A 16,139-nucleotide genomic window follows, 5' to 3' on the forward strand; every position below is an offset into this window, starting at 1 on the left:
AGCAATTATGGTTGTATGAGCATCCGGAAATGTTCGTACACGCGTGGTAAATACATCAAAGTTAGCAAATACCATAAATGTTGCAACAAATGCAGCTCAAGTGCAGACACAACAAGCTCTCATCAACGTCCGGTAACAATCACAGCACCGTCAACAATGTCAGAGTGGAAGCCCTGTCCGTCTACAAACTTTAGGTGCTTCTTTTGCTAGCTGTTCTACTTCAATAGGCGCAGTAGATGTAGTAGCATTAGCCATCAGCAGCAACAGCAAACAAGTTAAGACATTAGTGTGAAAAAGAGAATCGAACAGTTGCTGCAACAGTACCAGCAGAATACCCAACAGACCCCACGCGTTTTGACCACGCCCTCATCGGGTTCGAGCCGGAGACCATTGGATTGGTTACGGACGTGCTGGAGGACTGCTCCCACGTCAGGTTGAAAGGAATCCCCATATGCTGGTTGTCAGGCGTTTCTTTCTGGCCGACATGGGCGTGAAGGTGTCGGTTCTTCCCTTACTCCGTCCGAGCACGTTAATACCGCAGAACTTTCGGCCGCCTGTCACGGGCTCCTCTCATATCCGCTTACGGCTACAAGCAGGTGGACGTGAGTCTCAGACTACGCCGACCGTTTTCGTGGGGTTTAGTTTTGGCGCACATTATCACTCCTATTTTAGACGCAGACTTTCTGCATCGCTACCGGCTGTTGTTGGGCCTGCATAAACAAACGTGAATGTACCCCGCAACCTCTTAAAAGCCTTTCGGAAAAACTTCCACCTGCGTGAACGACACTTTTTCCATTCTTTTCGAGGACGCTATCCACCACCGCATTCGCGCACTCCTCCGAAAATATCGCAACATCACTACTGAAAGTAGTTTCTTCCAGCCGGTTAAGCACGATGTTCAGCACCACATCACCGATTTTCTAAAGGGTGCATCCTCTACCATCACCGACGCTTGTAAGGAAAAAGTTTGGCGATCTCATGAAACAGGGCATTTGCAGACCTTCCGATAGCTATTGGTCATCTTCACTCTATTCACTTCACTCTGAATGTCCACACGATTCCTGACCGGTACCGTATTCCACTCATCTATGATTTCGCGCATTCACTGACAAACTGTCGTATTTTCACACCTTGAATCAGGCTAAGGCGTATCACCAAATTGTCTGTTGCGCCCGAAGATATACCCAAAACGACTATCTACACACCTTTGGGATTATTTGAGTTCACCTGGATGACATTCGGCTTGTGCACCACTGCGCAGACATTTCAAAGATCCATCCACTCTGTCCTACGAAACATAACCTTTTAATATAACAAGATTGGATTACATATTTACATATTGTTAGTTCTGCAAAAGTGGAAGATACATATGCCCCACCATCATCTCTAAATCGAGAAAACTGTGTCTTCAAGTCACTGTATCCCACCTTTCAGTTTAATAAACCCACTCCACAAAAGGTCAAAATTTTACACTACAAACAGGTTATTGATATCATTGATCACTTTCGGATTTAGCTTCCAGAATACGTGCTCTTTAGAAAAATAAAAAGGCGGATCCTCCGTCACTATACCGCCATTTTTAAAAGGATGATTTTACGAAGTACGTAGTGAACCAGATCCTCGACGGAAGTTCCCAAATACTGCATATCAATGCCATAATAGCTACCCTACAACCCCCTAGTTGTGGAGTGTCTACGAGTTGAGATCGACGAGGGAAATTTCCTACATAGGAACCAATGCCTGAATGTCCTTATATCCTATAAAAGCGATAAAAGTCTGTCCGAAAGGGAAGATAAAGTAGTCCTCTGCACTGATCGCCACTCCCATTCACAATACGTGCTTCCATCCAATTAAAACGGCTCACCCTTCCCACCCCGAAACCCAACCTCTCCTTTCTCCTGTTCAACCATCCGTCCAAATAAATCAACTATAGCGATTGTAGGTTTTTGTAATCTTCCCTCCAGGTACAGCTCATTAAGGACAAACAACAGAATTAAAGTTTGTTTATTTGAGCTCCATACTTATGATCATTCTTAAGTTAGCTTATATCAACGTCTATTATTAGTTAATAAAATGTTGTTTCGCATCACACAAATTGTAACTTTAATGGCATTATTATGTAGTTATTCCTATAATTTGGATACTATTATAATATATTGCACATTTGTGCTATGTAGGCAACATAATCAAGTACCATGTGAAATGGAAATAAATATCTTAACCGGCCAATTCCAAAGAAATTATTCATAAGTAACGAACGTTTCTCTTGCTTGTATGGATTTTATTTTTTATTGCATCCGAATTCCTTTTAAACAATAAGTTCAGCTACCTTTTGGAAAGCAGGATTTTATTGGGTCACATACAGTCCCATGACAATAAATAATGCATGTGTTTAATTAGAATTTTAATTTAAAAATTTCTTCAATTTAAATAATCGAGACATGCCACAGTTTAATGATTGATCACAATAACTGAAGAGAAATTGAAGGCATGACTCGTACATTTAATTTGTCTTTCAAATCGTTCAATTAACGATTCAAGCTTTTGTCCAAATATCGAAGCCAATATATCTCAGTCCAGAAGTGGCCAATAGAAAACATGTGACTCCCATAATGCATATTCGTCTGAACTGTGTTCGGTTTCAACCAGCGACTTCCACAATAGATTCAACAGTGGCATGTACCCCTCTAGTCAAATCGAATCACGTGTTCCTTCCACGACGGTTCTCCATTGCATCAGATGCATTTCTAAACATGCGCAAATCGACCACATCGCTTTCAACATCCCTCATCGTGCATTTATGAGCCCTACTCTAGTTCGAATTGACCGTGTCCTTAATCAACTTTCAGTTGAAACCGTCCGGGGTTGTTGAGTTGAAGCGAATCCGGTTCAATTACTCCCGTTCCTTTTTCAACTTTTCCCCAGTCAATCGGTGGTGATTGAATCTGATTTGGAACTTTGTTCAATTCGTAGCTGCCACTGTACAGTCAGTCAATTGAACGAAGGGTAGAAGTGCACACGCGGTGGGTGAAGTCGTCCGTTTGCTCGCAAGGTCGTTTCCATTCAGTTCGCATCAAAAACGCATGTAACGCTCGTCGTTGACTTGCTAGAACGATGACGGCTGTAATTTTGGAGTTCTTATCACATTTTCACTCAGTGAACCGTAAACGATTGGGTCGTGAAATTTAATAAGTGATGTCTTCGATATTAGAAAGTATCCTCTGAAGATATTAAAAAAACTTAACTGTGAGCGTAGGATCTGTAGATGTTTTAACTGTTAAGGAGCTCAGTAGAGGTAGTGATTGGCTTACTAAAACTTTGCGAAGTTACTTCAGGGATACCTTACGTTGATTGGCAATCCACGAACCAGAAGAGAGTCTTAGCTCCGTACTGTTAAACTTGCTACCCACCGGCAGACACCGCCTCCCCCCAAAAGACCCATTAAGCATCACGTAAGTGTAGTAAAGTGCTCAACTGAGATACGAGGATTATGTCGACAATTTATTGCCCGGAAGTTCGCACCACAACGCTTTTCAGTAAAATCTGAGATTTTTCCGGCAATTTGGAAAGTACCGGAAAAAAACGGATAGTTGGTTACGTAGTGGTTTTCCTTCAACTATAGATCATAGTGAAAGCACCGTAAATACATAAATAAGTAGTGCTAGTTACTGCGGGAGAAAAGTGGTTGTTAGTTCGAAGGTCGTTGTGATAGATAGAAGATAGTGCATATTAAAGATAGTCGGGAGTGAAGTGACCGTAGTGACCATAAAGTGATATTTAATAATAATCTCAGTGTCATCTTGATTTATGCCAAGTGCAGCATGTTTCTATAGAGTGTCATTGGCCATTTTCACGGGGTGGATAAAACAGTGCGGAAAGTAGTAGTGGTATGTAAACAAATGGATGTGCTTATCTAGCTGCATTGAGCTCTCAGTTGGAAATTTGAAAGAGGAAAAAACAGTGCGAATCAAAGAATAGACAAAACCGCCACAATGGATAACTTTTTGAGTATTCGTTGGATATTACTCGGGTTGCTGATAATATTTAAAGGTTAGTATAATTCAATTCTTTTGCATTCATTATTAATATCCATTCCATTGAGGTTTTTCATCTTGTTAAGCAGACATAACATTTTGTTATGGAGAGAACAAAGTAAGCAAATGCTTATGTTATACTCCATTGAGCGGTCAATTTGTGTTTTGTTTGTGCGATAAGTTTCTTGGTGAAACGAAATGAGATTTTCTTTGAATTCAACATAAATAACAGAAATCAAATTAAATACATTAGTTGAAACAAATTCTTAGTCATTACCTTCTTGGCTGTGATCACGAAGATAGTATCAATCAACTGACCATCATTAATTGGCACATATTGGTACATTTGGCTCCTAATATTAAGATACATTTGCTAAAAGAGATTGTCTTACAGGTTTCTCCGATATTCGGTCCAATAGGTGATTTGTATAATCTAAAATTCCCCATGGTACTATTAACTACTTTCACTATAACGATAAAATCATTACTAGTCAGTCTGAACATCATGCGGCAATGGTAGTCAGCAACACTGATATCAGGAATAATATAACAATTATCGGAGCGACCATCCAATTGAATCAGCGCCTTCAAGCGTATTAGAGCACTTCATTCAAGACTATAACTTTACAGGACTACAGTATTCTGGAGAAGGCAATGTAACTATCAAAAATCTGTAGCTTATTCTGCGAAGAAAATTGCCATAGAGTCATTACCTTTTTTTTCATTTTGTATTATAAGATTATAATCACATTGATTTCCTGCTTGTCCGCACGCTTATCCTCCACGTCAAGTTTATTTGGAAGCGAATAAACCAATTATCATGATATTATATAATACGGAAAATTATCAAATGTGTCCCATGCAGGGATTATAATGATTAAGTACTACCTTTGCGTAATAAAAGGTAGGGAGGCTCCAATCGAAATATCATAATTGAAATCCTCGAACTAATGTGACGCCTTATTCCAAAACAAAACGTGAATCCCTTTCGTGCTTAAGGGGGTGATCCCGTGTGAGGGCCGTCTTTTTGGCTTCTTTTGATGTTTTTTTTTTTTGAAGAATTAAATAAAGATACAAATGTGAATTTTTCACCACAAATTTATTAGTATCTTGACATACGTAACCATTTTCCCAGCCCCCCGATAGTTCATTACTGAAGTACAGGGCACCTTATACACCGCGCTAAAGACCACTCTACTAATCTTAAAGAAAAAAAAATAACGTTATTTTAACGCGTGGAGCATATCACGATTTGCCGACCAGGATAATTATGAAATAAACAAATAGCGGTAAATTGGTAATGCTTGTTAAACTTTTCTTTGTAAATTTTGTTGCTTTTTCACAGCTGCTTTAATCTATAAAAGAGATTTTGTTCTACACAAAACCCTAAAAAGCGTTCGTTTTTGGCTTGGCCGGCTTTGATCGCAGGGTAGTGGCGATCTCATCAGCGCTGCGTTAGCGCCCCATGTTGCTCCGTAAGGTTAGCCGAAAACGACTGTAGGTGTCATTGAGATCTTTTTTTTTTTAATTCAAAATCCAACAAGAGCATGAATTATATCGATCCATACTGTCTGGTTTACAAATAGACCGATAAATGACAATTAACGTAATTTGCGAACCGTAGAGATAAATTCTGAATGAGTCGTAAAAATTTCAAAGGATTTCGTTGGATCGATTTTGAGATATTTTTAACATGCAGTTTTGAGAAAACGAAGCCAATATATCTTAATTTAAAAATTAAAATGCAATTATAACCGTCAACCTTCTATACCTGGTCCATGAACCAGTTTCTTCAAAAAAGTCATGTAAAGGCAAATATTGCCCCTTGGCTTCAAATGTCGTTCTTTGAGCGAAATCATTCGAGCGTCGTTCGGACCGGTGAGTTCGCGGTTTATTACGGAGATCAACATAAACTTGACATATGACCCCTTACTGTATTTAACAATGTAATTTCCGAATGGCTCGTAATATCGAAAAATCACTATATTTGGATACAATTGATGGCAAAAAAATCGATTTCTTGAATCCAACACACGATGTGACCACCTTAAGGAAAACAATATTTATTTCAACAATACCATCGACGTCGCCTGCCGCAGATTCTAAAAAACAGTAAAGAATATCGTATATACAGAAGGGCTAAAAAGATGGAAACATCCTGTAGATATGAAATTGAATTGTTATAAAAGGAGAATGAGTAAATATTTTTTGATTTAATTTTTTGTATTCTGTAGCTGATAATATTTCTGATTGCAATTTAGTTTTTTTCAAAAAATTAGTCAAAAATTTAGGGGTTAAAAAAAGGAAATAATTTTATTAAAGCCACAAAAACAATAAATTTCAAACTTTCTATTAATATATAGTAGCACTGTCCTTTGCCTTTGTCCCTGGCTCGCATCTACGGGGCATAAACATTACAAAATTAATAAGGACATCTTTATCCATTCTTCCTATGATACAAACGTTCGATTAACACTTCCCAAAGATTCACGATGTGGTTAAGATCGGACTTCTGGGACGGTCATACTATTCGGATAATTTTTTTTGACTCAATCTAATTAGTATCCTAATTAGATGAACGCTTTGGGACAATGATTCTCTTGAAATATCTAAAACGCATAACATTTCATGAGAATACGGGAACATATATTTTGACACCTGCTTATTGTAACTTTCAGCCACTGCTTTTCAAATATCTGTACTGGTTTTGGGCAGATCTTTCTAGATAATTCGTACTAGAGGTTGCCTAAGCCTTTCTTGTAATTTTAACGGTAATGCACTTCCTTTTCGCCTTTCTTTGGTACCAGTACTTTCCCACATTGCATGAATTCCTAATACGGTTGAAGGGGAGACCCCAAAACAGTCGTCAAAGTCTTTCAAGCTTGTTCCGCTTTCTATTTTTTGTAGTGTACATTTTAACACCATTTCACAACTTTTTGTTACCAGGCATCTAAATAAGATCCCCTGGATCATGGGCTATTCGTTTTTTCGGATCCCGACTTTCTGTGATGCCTTGGTGTAAAATAAATTGACATTTTCTATAACTAAGTCAATAATTATACGATTTCCACAAAAAAAATTATGCATCTGAATTCTAAAATGTTTTGTATGTTATAAATCAGTTTCATGCACAGCAGGCACTAGTCTAGTTCGGTTAGCAATTGCTAGTGCCATATAATATTATATACTGGTTTCATGTAATTGATAATCTTGGTATTGTTAAACGAATAAATTTGACTGTTGCAGGGCTGTGGAGTATTATCCAGTAATTTCCAGTTAACAGGAATACTCTCGTCATCTACCTATGCGGGTTTATTCTTTCAAATTTTAAATTATAATGTCATGTCACCACCTCTTGTGATGTCTTAGGCTCTAGTAAAGCCACTCGAAAATGACCAATTCGTTATATTATAACTATACTAATAATAGGGGCGTTTCCTCGAGACTTCCTTTCCTTTAAATTCAAAAAATGTACTAATAGAATTATATTTAAGCACAGTTTGGATCTTCATAATATTTTTTTTCAGATTTTTTTTTGATTCGGACACAATTGAATAAAAGCTATCTTACAAGGCACTCAATGTCTGCGTGTGATTTCACAGTTTTCGTATGTGTTCCAAAAATCTTTTTAACCGTTATCGTGAAAAGTGCACGTCACAGACAATAAGCCATACAAAGCCTTAAAAGGCAATGTCAGCTTAGTACCTCTGTCGTTGTTTCTCTTACATTATTGTAAATAATTCATAAATAAGTTTATAAGTATTAGGTCAACTAGAATTATGCCGAACTTCCAAAAGATAAGGACCTTACATTATTGATATCGCGCAGGGTACAGGATACGAAGCAAATAAGGTGTCCCTTTTTTGAAAAGATTTGCAAATATTGCAAAGCTGGACGCATCAATTGTAAAATGAATTTATTTCCTGAAATTTGGAAATCTCAAAATAGTTTTTTAAATTGTTTCAATTGTTTCGATGTACTTTGGACCGTTGCAGGTCATCTTGTTATGGCCTGCGTTACTTTTGTGTAATCTCACGAGAATTTGCAATAACAGCCAGTTCGTCCTAAAAAGTTATTTTCAAGCCGAATCGTATCCTTACGAACTCATGAAGTCCGCGTAAGGCGGCGAATGCGATATTTTTAAAGTTTTATGTCAAACAAACCTTTAATCACAATCGATTTTATGTCTGCTGGCCTGTACACACCAGCGTATGGGATTTTTAACAACAAAAATTAACCCCCCTGCCCCTGTGCCCCACGGAACCATTACAAGATAGCTTGCTCATCTTCTCCCCTGTCTTTCGCAATGTGACAAGCTAGCATTCTTTCCACAAAATTTTCTGATACCAGCAAATCTCATAGAGCTTCCTTTCTTCCACAAATCTTAGACAGTAGAAGTGAAAGAATACATGCTAGGGGTCTTCCGAGATTCCATCGCAGTTTGGGAAATCCTGATGAGGTAGGCAGTTTAAATTTGTACAGTTGCTAGTGATATCCTATATACCCATGAAAAACTGTGCAAGATTAATCTCACCGTCACCGTCTCCGTCCCATCATTCCAACCACTCCTTGATGAGCCTGTGCGTCCACACATTTCTAACGCTCTTTTTATAAGGTAGCGATGGACCTGGTGTTGTAAATGTTCGCCATTTCATCTGTCAGAATATCAATCGGCATCATTCTCGAGATGACAAATACAGGATCATCTGAGACAGTCTTCAAGGCAGAGCACGCCCTTAGAGCTGTTCTTGTGTAGGCTGCACTCAGTTTGTTAGCATTAAATGCCTACGATGCCTGTTCTGTGTCTCTATCGGCTTGTCTGATTGTCACACCTAATTTGCCCTGTAAGAGCTGAACCTATTATTACGAAATTTGGTCAAAACATGTGAGCTGTGAGGCCCCATACATATGGAATGGGGCTGTACATTTTTTTGCCTGAACATGACCAGCCTGACCAGATGTGGTATAATATGAAAAGGCTCAAATAGTACTCTTCAGAACTGTCCTCGCATTCCATATAAGCTGGAGGATGAAGGAGCTAATACCCAAGATGTAGGGAACATCGAGAGTCAACTGTGAGCTACTGCAACTTTGTTAGTAATAGTATGATTTTGATCAAACTTCATATTATATTCTATACTACTACAAACTTAAGGAGGGGGGGGGGGTTATTTAATTTCCTCCATAATATGGTAATATACTATTATTAACTTAATTTGAGCAGATATCGATATGAAGGGTATTTTGGGGCCAGGACATTATATAGAGGCAGCTTCATTATTTTTTCAGATTTTTCGGTTGGGTAATTTCTGAGAATGGGTCCGTTAAAGAAATCATCACTTTCCACTCCCTCACTTCCTGCGTTTTTAACAAATCACAAAACTAACTAACTAACGCCGGTTTCAGAAAGTACTAATCGAGACCTTTCATTTAATACCCAACATGACTATATTCTTTAAAAAAAAATTACATTGATGCGTATTTTGTCAGCTTTTGTTTTGTTGTTTTGTTTTCTAATTTCGCGGTAAAGATGTTCTTTAATTCCTTCTGCTGCCATGTACCCCCAATCATAACAGATCCACCACCATGTTTAACGGTCCCTTGGATATTATGTGGTTGCAGCTCGCTATTAACTTTTCTACAAATTTTCCACGGTCAGCCGATTCAAATATGTTTGTTACTTTTATCGAAGATAATGACAATCACTGACTGACGCCTACAAACTTTTGTGGCGTTTATTTGCGCCACTTTTCAAAAATCGCGCGATAGTTTCAAAAAGGATCAATAAACATCGTTGATATTTTCGTTCTCTAGTAAAATCACGATATGTAGCATCTAATGCCAATGTCATGCTTTCTATGATTTGAATTAAGGCAGGGCAAAATTTGGCAAAAATGGGTTGATGGCTTTTTTTAAGTATTGATACTGATAATGATGCAAAAAAAACTTCATAACATTTTTCTAAGACGGAAGAATATAGGCTTCCACGAATTGGATAATAGCAATTTTTGAAATAGATAATCTTTGAATAAGAGAGAGAAATACGTCATATCGTATCATACTTTTCTAGTTAACACTTTATTCAGTAAAAAATAATTAATTAATTTTGTTTTCTATTGCATTTGTGCCACAAAAAAGTATATAAAATGTGAATCTTGCGCGACTCCTACTTTGACATTAAAATTATCCGACTTTTTGCTAATTCTTTTTTCAAAGAATGATCTTACATTTAGAAAAGTTTTTACAATTATTATAAATTCAATGGAAATACCCAATAGTTACATATCCTTTCTGTACCAATTACCATTATAGATCTTTCGTTATCGAAGAGACCTTCGGGCCTCGGCGTGGTGCCGTGGTGCCGTACTCCTTAGTTCGGTAGAGATTTAGGTATGAATGCTAAAAGATGCACTTGGTATAGATTGGTACCGTTGTTGCTTGTCTCAGCGGGGCTTTGATTATTGTCACAAAATCAACCCGTGTCCTAAGAAAACCGTGGGATTAAGTCTTCCAGACAGGTGCTCACGTAAAACCCTCAAGGACTTAACTGTACAGTATATGAGTTCTTTACTCCTTTGCGGAATGTAGGGCTTCAACTCAGTCCTTTTCGCCTTCTCGTTATTTGTTTCTTCCAATTTATTTTCAATGAGACTGCACCTGAATTGTGTTGTTATTCAACTTAATGTTATTTAAGTGACAAGCTCCCAGTTGGTGAATAACATATTATTTGTATTGGCTACATATATATCGTATCTAACATGTAGTTCCCTCAAAATCAAAGATGATTCTCCGAAAACGGCAACAGCAGTTGTCAAAACACGATCAATCTGTGTGAGACGGGAAGCTTTCTAAAAAAAAATTATTATGAGCTCAGAGTTTTCAATTTTGAATCGGTACGCATTCTTAATTATCTAATAGTCAGACCCGCAACGAAATAGAAAAATTTTTAGTGGGACTTTGTCAGCATGAGATGCATGACTTTGATTAATTTCATAACTTCCATGATTCAGAGGTTCTCAAAAAGTATGGTAAAATTCCATCATCATTAACAAAGAAACAAAGCTGGTATCTAAAGTGCATTTGTACTTTGGAAGCAATGGACAGCTTATAATAGATAACAACAACATATTTTAAATCAGCTTTCAATTATACAACAAATTGATGAGTGTTTCTGTTTGTTCATGCCAATGTGATGTTCTCTACCAGAACAGTTTAATATATTGCAGGACTTTCAATACCAATCGGCTTTCCATTAAAATCATTCTCTGGTTTAGATAGAAAATACTTATTCCAAGCAAGAGACGAGACACTATACGAAATCATAGTGAAATGCTCAGCAATTAGCACTTTCATATGCTATTCCATGGCAAAATATTCCAGTGTAAACTATTTCAATCTTCAATAGGCATACATATTGATTAGTAACTAGATTTATACAGAGAAGTATCCCAGTAACATCTTAATGGAAAGCATTAAAATATGTATATCTAACTCTTACAAGCTGCAACCAACTGCTGAAGTGGGTATTTGAATGCAATTTGAAGTAGAATTTTGAGTAACATTCATCAAATCTAACCAAATCGTAACAAGCAACTCCTTGACCATCCTAGCCCTTCTCCACTATTCGTGTTTGATATTCTGGTGTGCCAGTAAACAACCCTAAATTGTTCCCACAAATTGCAACATATGTAACCGAACTACGGAAAAGCTGTTGATTCCTCAAGCTGTCACAAGTTACCAGGGAGAAGGGACGTACTTAACATAAAAGCATTGCACTAGAGTCAAGTGTATTCTCTCGGTATGCTTGTTTGCGAAATGCAATCTTTCCAGCTAATTACTTCAAACTATTAAGAGAAAGAGAGAGAAGCACAATTTAATTTGAAGCAGAGGATGGGGTTCCGTCCCAAATTGGACTTCAGAACAGCAACAGCGACATATGTGAGGAGATAAACGCAGTTTCGAAAAGCATGTCAACTATGAGACGTTCACACCAATTTCTCCATAAATGGTTGTCTAATGGTCCACTACTGGAACAAGTGCATCCGCCGCATCTAATCAAGGCAACACATCGAAACATCAAATACTGTCTTTTCTTCATCTTGTAGGCTGGTTGCAGGCTCCTTTTATGGTAGCAGTTTTCTGTAGCAAGCACCACTTGGTATTCGTCCTTCTCTCGCCTAAAACAAAAGCAAGGATCTCAATCCTTCCCTAGATGTTGGTTTATAAGGAAAAACTTTTTTCAACGTAACCTATAACGGAATTTTTAGTATTTTTGAAATGTTCTGAAATCTAAATGATTGATTCTTTATTTACTCGAAAGTTAACGTTTCCTCAATTTCGTAGCTGAGCTGAGTAGCTTTGTACTGATGAAAGGGGTAAGCTGCTCTCCAAATACATATCAACCCCGTAGTTTGGAGGAAGCTACTGGCCTATCAATTCCATTAGTATCTTTATTAAGGCACATCCTTGATAAGAAATTTTTCAAATTCAGATAACGAGCACCTACCAAAAAAAGGAAACCTATGTACATATACGTGTATGTTTCGAAACTTTAATTACAAAAACTCTGAGCTTTTAAATTTCTCGAAGCTCTAAAACCATTTTAATATTTTCAATTCTTGTAATGTCATATATGTTATCTACCTGTTCATATTATGCATTTATTCGTGGCTAATACGTCATTTAATGTAAAGTGGCTTCCAGCTTTTCTGATAGAGTACTTTTTGAAAAATTGCTGTTCCAATAGTTCAAAAACTATTTACAATATCAAAAAAAATTTAATGAAATTTGAAAAAAGATAGGTTATTGTTTAATTAAGAAATTTTTCAAAACAGAACTGTGTAAGAGCTAGAAAACGTGAGAACCGTTAAGCAAAACATGTGTTCTAATAACTAATATTCAGTTTGATATACTTTCGCCTTTCTGAAGCCTGGAGCTTGTTTGTAAGGCTTTCTTGAGGTCCTCCTTATTCGAGATCTTATTCTCTCTTATGTTTTTCCATAAATTCTCGATGACGTTTATATCAGGAGACTTTCCTGGTGGTGACATTTCATGTGAGCAAGTCCAAATCAGCCAAGCTGGCAAAGCTGGCACATTTTCGGGCCGGTCCTTCGGATCATTATCTTGGTAGAAGCGGAAAATTTCCTGTACGCCCAGTTTTTCGGAACTTTTTTTTAAGTATATCGAGGTAATGGATTTTGCTCATTGTTCCCCCAATAAAAACTAGGCTTCGACTGCGAACATTGAGGTCCAAACCATCACATCACCAATCCCATGCTTCACAGTTGTTTTGAGATTCTCTTTGTTCACCTTGGTTTTGCTTAATTAGACAATTGCAGCAATTCTGCGGATACTTTGTAATTTCAAAAAAATACTAGTTAACGCTGCTCCACTGGGGGAACCATGAGCAAAATCCATTTAGAAAATAACTTAACAATAGTTGTACTTCCAGGGTTCCAAAATTATTCAAAGAATGTGATGTTGTAATACCTAAACACGACAAAAAACTAGTAAAAAGAAAATATGACACTGACGAAGGCTGGATTAAATAAACTGTCAGCCAAAACTCGGTTTTTTTTTTGGCATAATAAAAACCGTTTAGAAGGTTTGATTTTGTCTTGGCCCCTTAATATGAGGCTTTCCATAGAAGATGCAAAACCTTATCTTGAAGTAATTCGGATTGTAATTTGATCCAAAGCAGCAAGCGGTCGAAAATTTTACAAAATTTTTTTTTGCCTAGCCAGTTCGGGAGAATGGATGTGGTGACATTATTTACGTCTGGCGAGGCCAGATAAAAGCAGCAGCATCACTCTCAACATCATTCCACATCAACAACGGTATACGACAAGCGTCCTCTTTAACCTGGCCCTCGAGAAAGTGATCCGTGATGCTGAGGTAAATGCAAGTGGTACGATCCTCTTTATGTCCACCCAACTACTGGCCTATGCTGACGATATCGACATCATGGGAAGAACCACCCGAGAAGTACAAACTGCCTTCATCCTGATCGAGCAGACGGCGATTGACGCGAGATCTTGGGCTGCACATCAATGAAGACAAGACAAAGTATATGGTGGCAATGTCAACCAACCAACAACATCAAACCGCACTGGTCAAACAGGAAGAATAAGTATAGGAGAATACAACGTTGAGACGTTGATAATTTCTCCCATCTAGGGTCGAAAATCACAACCGATAACAGTTACGATGATGAAATCCGCGCACGGTTGTTGTCAGCCAACGGAGCTTATTTCAGCTTACAAAAACTGTTCCGCTCCGCTCGCGCTCCGTCTCACCATAGGGTCAAAGCTCTTATTGTACAAGACAATGATCTTGCCAGTCCTCATGTATTCCTCGGGGGCTTGGGTTCTTAGCAAGAAGAATTGTGAACTCTTGGCCGCGTTCGAGAGAAGAATCCTTCTAAGAATTGTTGGCCCCCTACATGAGGATGGACGATTCCGTAGCCTACATAACAACGAAATCTATGAGCGATACCATGACCTTCCGGTTGTGGATAAAATCCGGCTGAATAGGTTACGGTGGGCGGGTCACTTAATCCGTATGGATGAGGATGATCCAGCCCGGAAAGTCTATAAAGGCATATCTATGGTAGAAAAAGAAATAAATTAATGAATCTGCGCGCATTTCCACTTTACTCCGCACAAAAGCATGCATATATATGTTAGGTACGTAAATTGAAACCGCTGGTAACCAGAAGACATATGTCTATTATATTGGTTGCTACCGGCAAGCTTTATTAGCATATGCATATATATGCACATGTCTACCTGGAGTAATTGACAATGAAATGAAAATAATTAAAAAAAGTCAAAAAAGGAAACCTAAAACGTCCCCATGATGACGTCATACATGTCTTAGGTGCCATAAATTTACCTGAAATGCGAAACTTTGACCTCCTATAACTCTGTTAATGTAAAAGGGCATATACACCATATATTTTCACCAAACTTCGTAATAATCGGTTCAGTCATTTCTGAGTAAATCTTGTGTGAAAGACAGACGGACAGACAGACATTGAACCGATTTTAATACGGTTTTTGTGTTTATACAAAACCTTAAAAAGAGGAACAACTTGCTTTCTTTTAAAACTAATTTGCGGGTAATTAATCGCAACATCAAATATCCAAGACGACCGGGATTCGAACCCGGAGCAGCAAGATCGAGTTGCTTCCATCCAACCGTCACGACTATCGCCCGACTGAAATTGCTTTACTTCATTTGCTCGATACTTCTTCTGCTCTCCTTCGTAACTCCAGGCTGACTCCCAAATGACACAAATCAACTAGTGCTCAACACCATGTCAATCCAGCTGAAGGACATTGCCACCGAACACTGATATTCGTTGTATTCCGGTTCGTTGAACTCCAAGTGCAAAAAATTGTTTCTTATTTAGCTTGCTATTATCGGCTCCCGGAAAACTTTGGTTGCTTTCAATATAATTTATATTTAATATAATTCGCACCCACATCGTATTTTAAGAATTATATAAAGGAGACTTTGATACCTGTGCACCACCTGGGTCACGCTCCCATGGCAGAGGTGGGCCAGTGTCTGATGAGTTACCTCAGTCGAAGTAATAAACTGTAAATAGTCTCGCCTTTTAATAATTTCACTGTCACCCAATTGATTTCTCTGCATCATATTCCTGGTCCTTTAGATTCACCAACGGGGCAGCAACCGGTAACCGGTCTAGGCCTTCCTTAACAAGCCGCTCTAGATATCCCGGTTTTATGTCGAGGTTCATCAATTCGAAATCCCTAGTTTGAGGTAGGCTTGTGGTTTCATCCGGAGGGGACCACGTTTGTTTGTGGACCGCTTTCCTCATAAACCAGGTACTTCTAACAAATATTTCGTAGGACACTGCTAATTAAATAATCCGCAGTGTGATATCATTGGTGTTTTTATGCGCACCTACTTAGCCATTAAACTCTCAAAATATCGTTGTGAGGTATGATACCTGGGACAGGCTCCAAGTATTCGTTCTACTGCCCCGTAGAAGGTACTATCTATGTTTCGAAATTTACCTAGCAAGCAGAGTGCATAGCCTTTCGTTTATATTTTCATAACCGATAACAGCAGGTTTCA

The 16,139-nt window shown here is 38.1% G+C and overlaps 1 pseudogene; it reads left to right on the plus strand.

The window, feature by feature from the left end:
- Window positions 1–2,982: 2,982 nt before the first annotated feature.
- LOC119655748 overlaps window positions 2,983–16,139 on the plus strand; it is a 292,229-nt pseudogene continuing 279,072 nt past the window's right edge.

This window comes from Hermetia illucens, chromosome 4 (genome assembly GCF_905115235.1).
Source record: "Hermetia illucens chromosome 4, iHerIll2.2.curated.20191125, whole genome shotgun sequence".
Classification (NCBI taxonomy): Eukaryota; Metazoa; Arthropoda; class Insecta; order Diptera; family Stratiomyidae; genus Hermetia; species Hermetia illucens.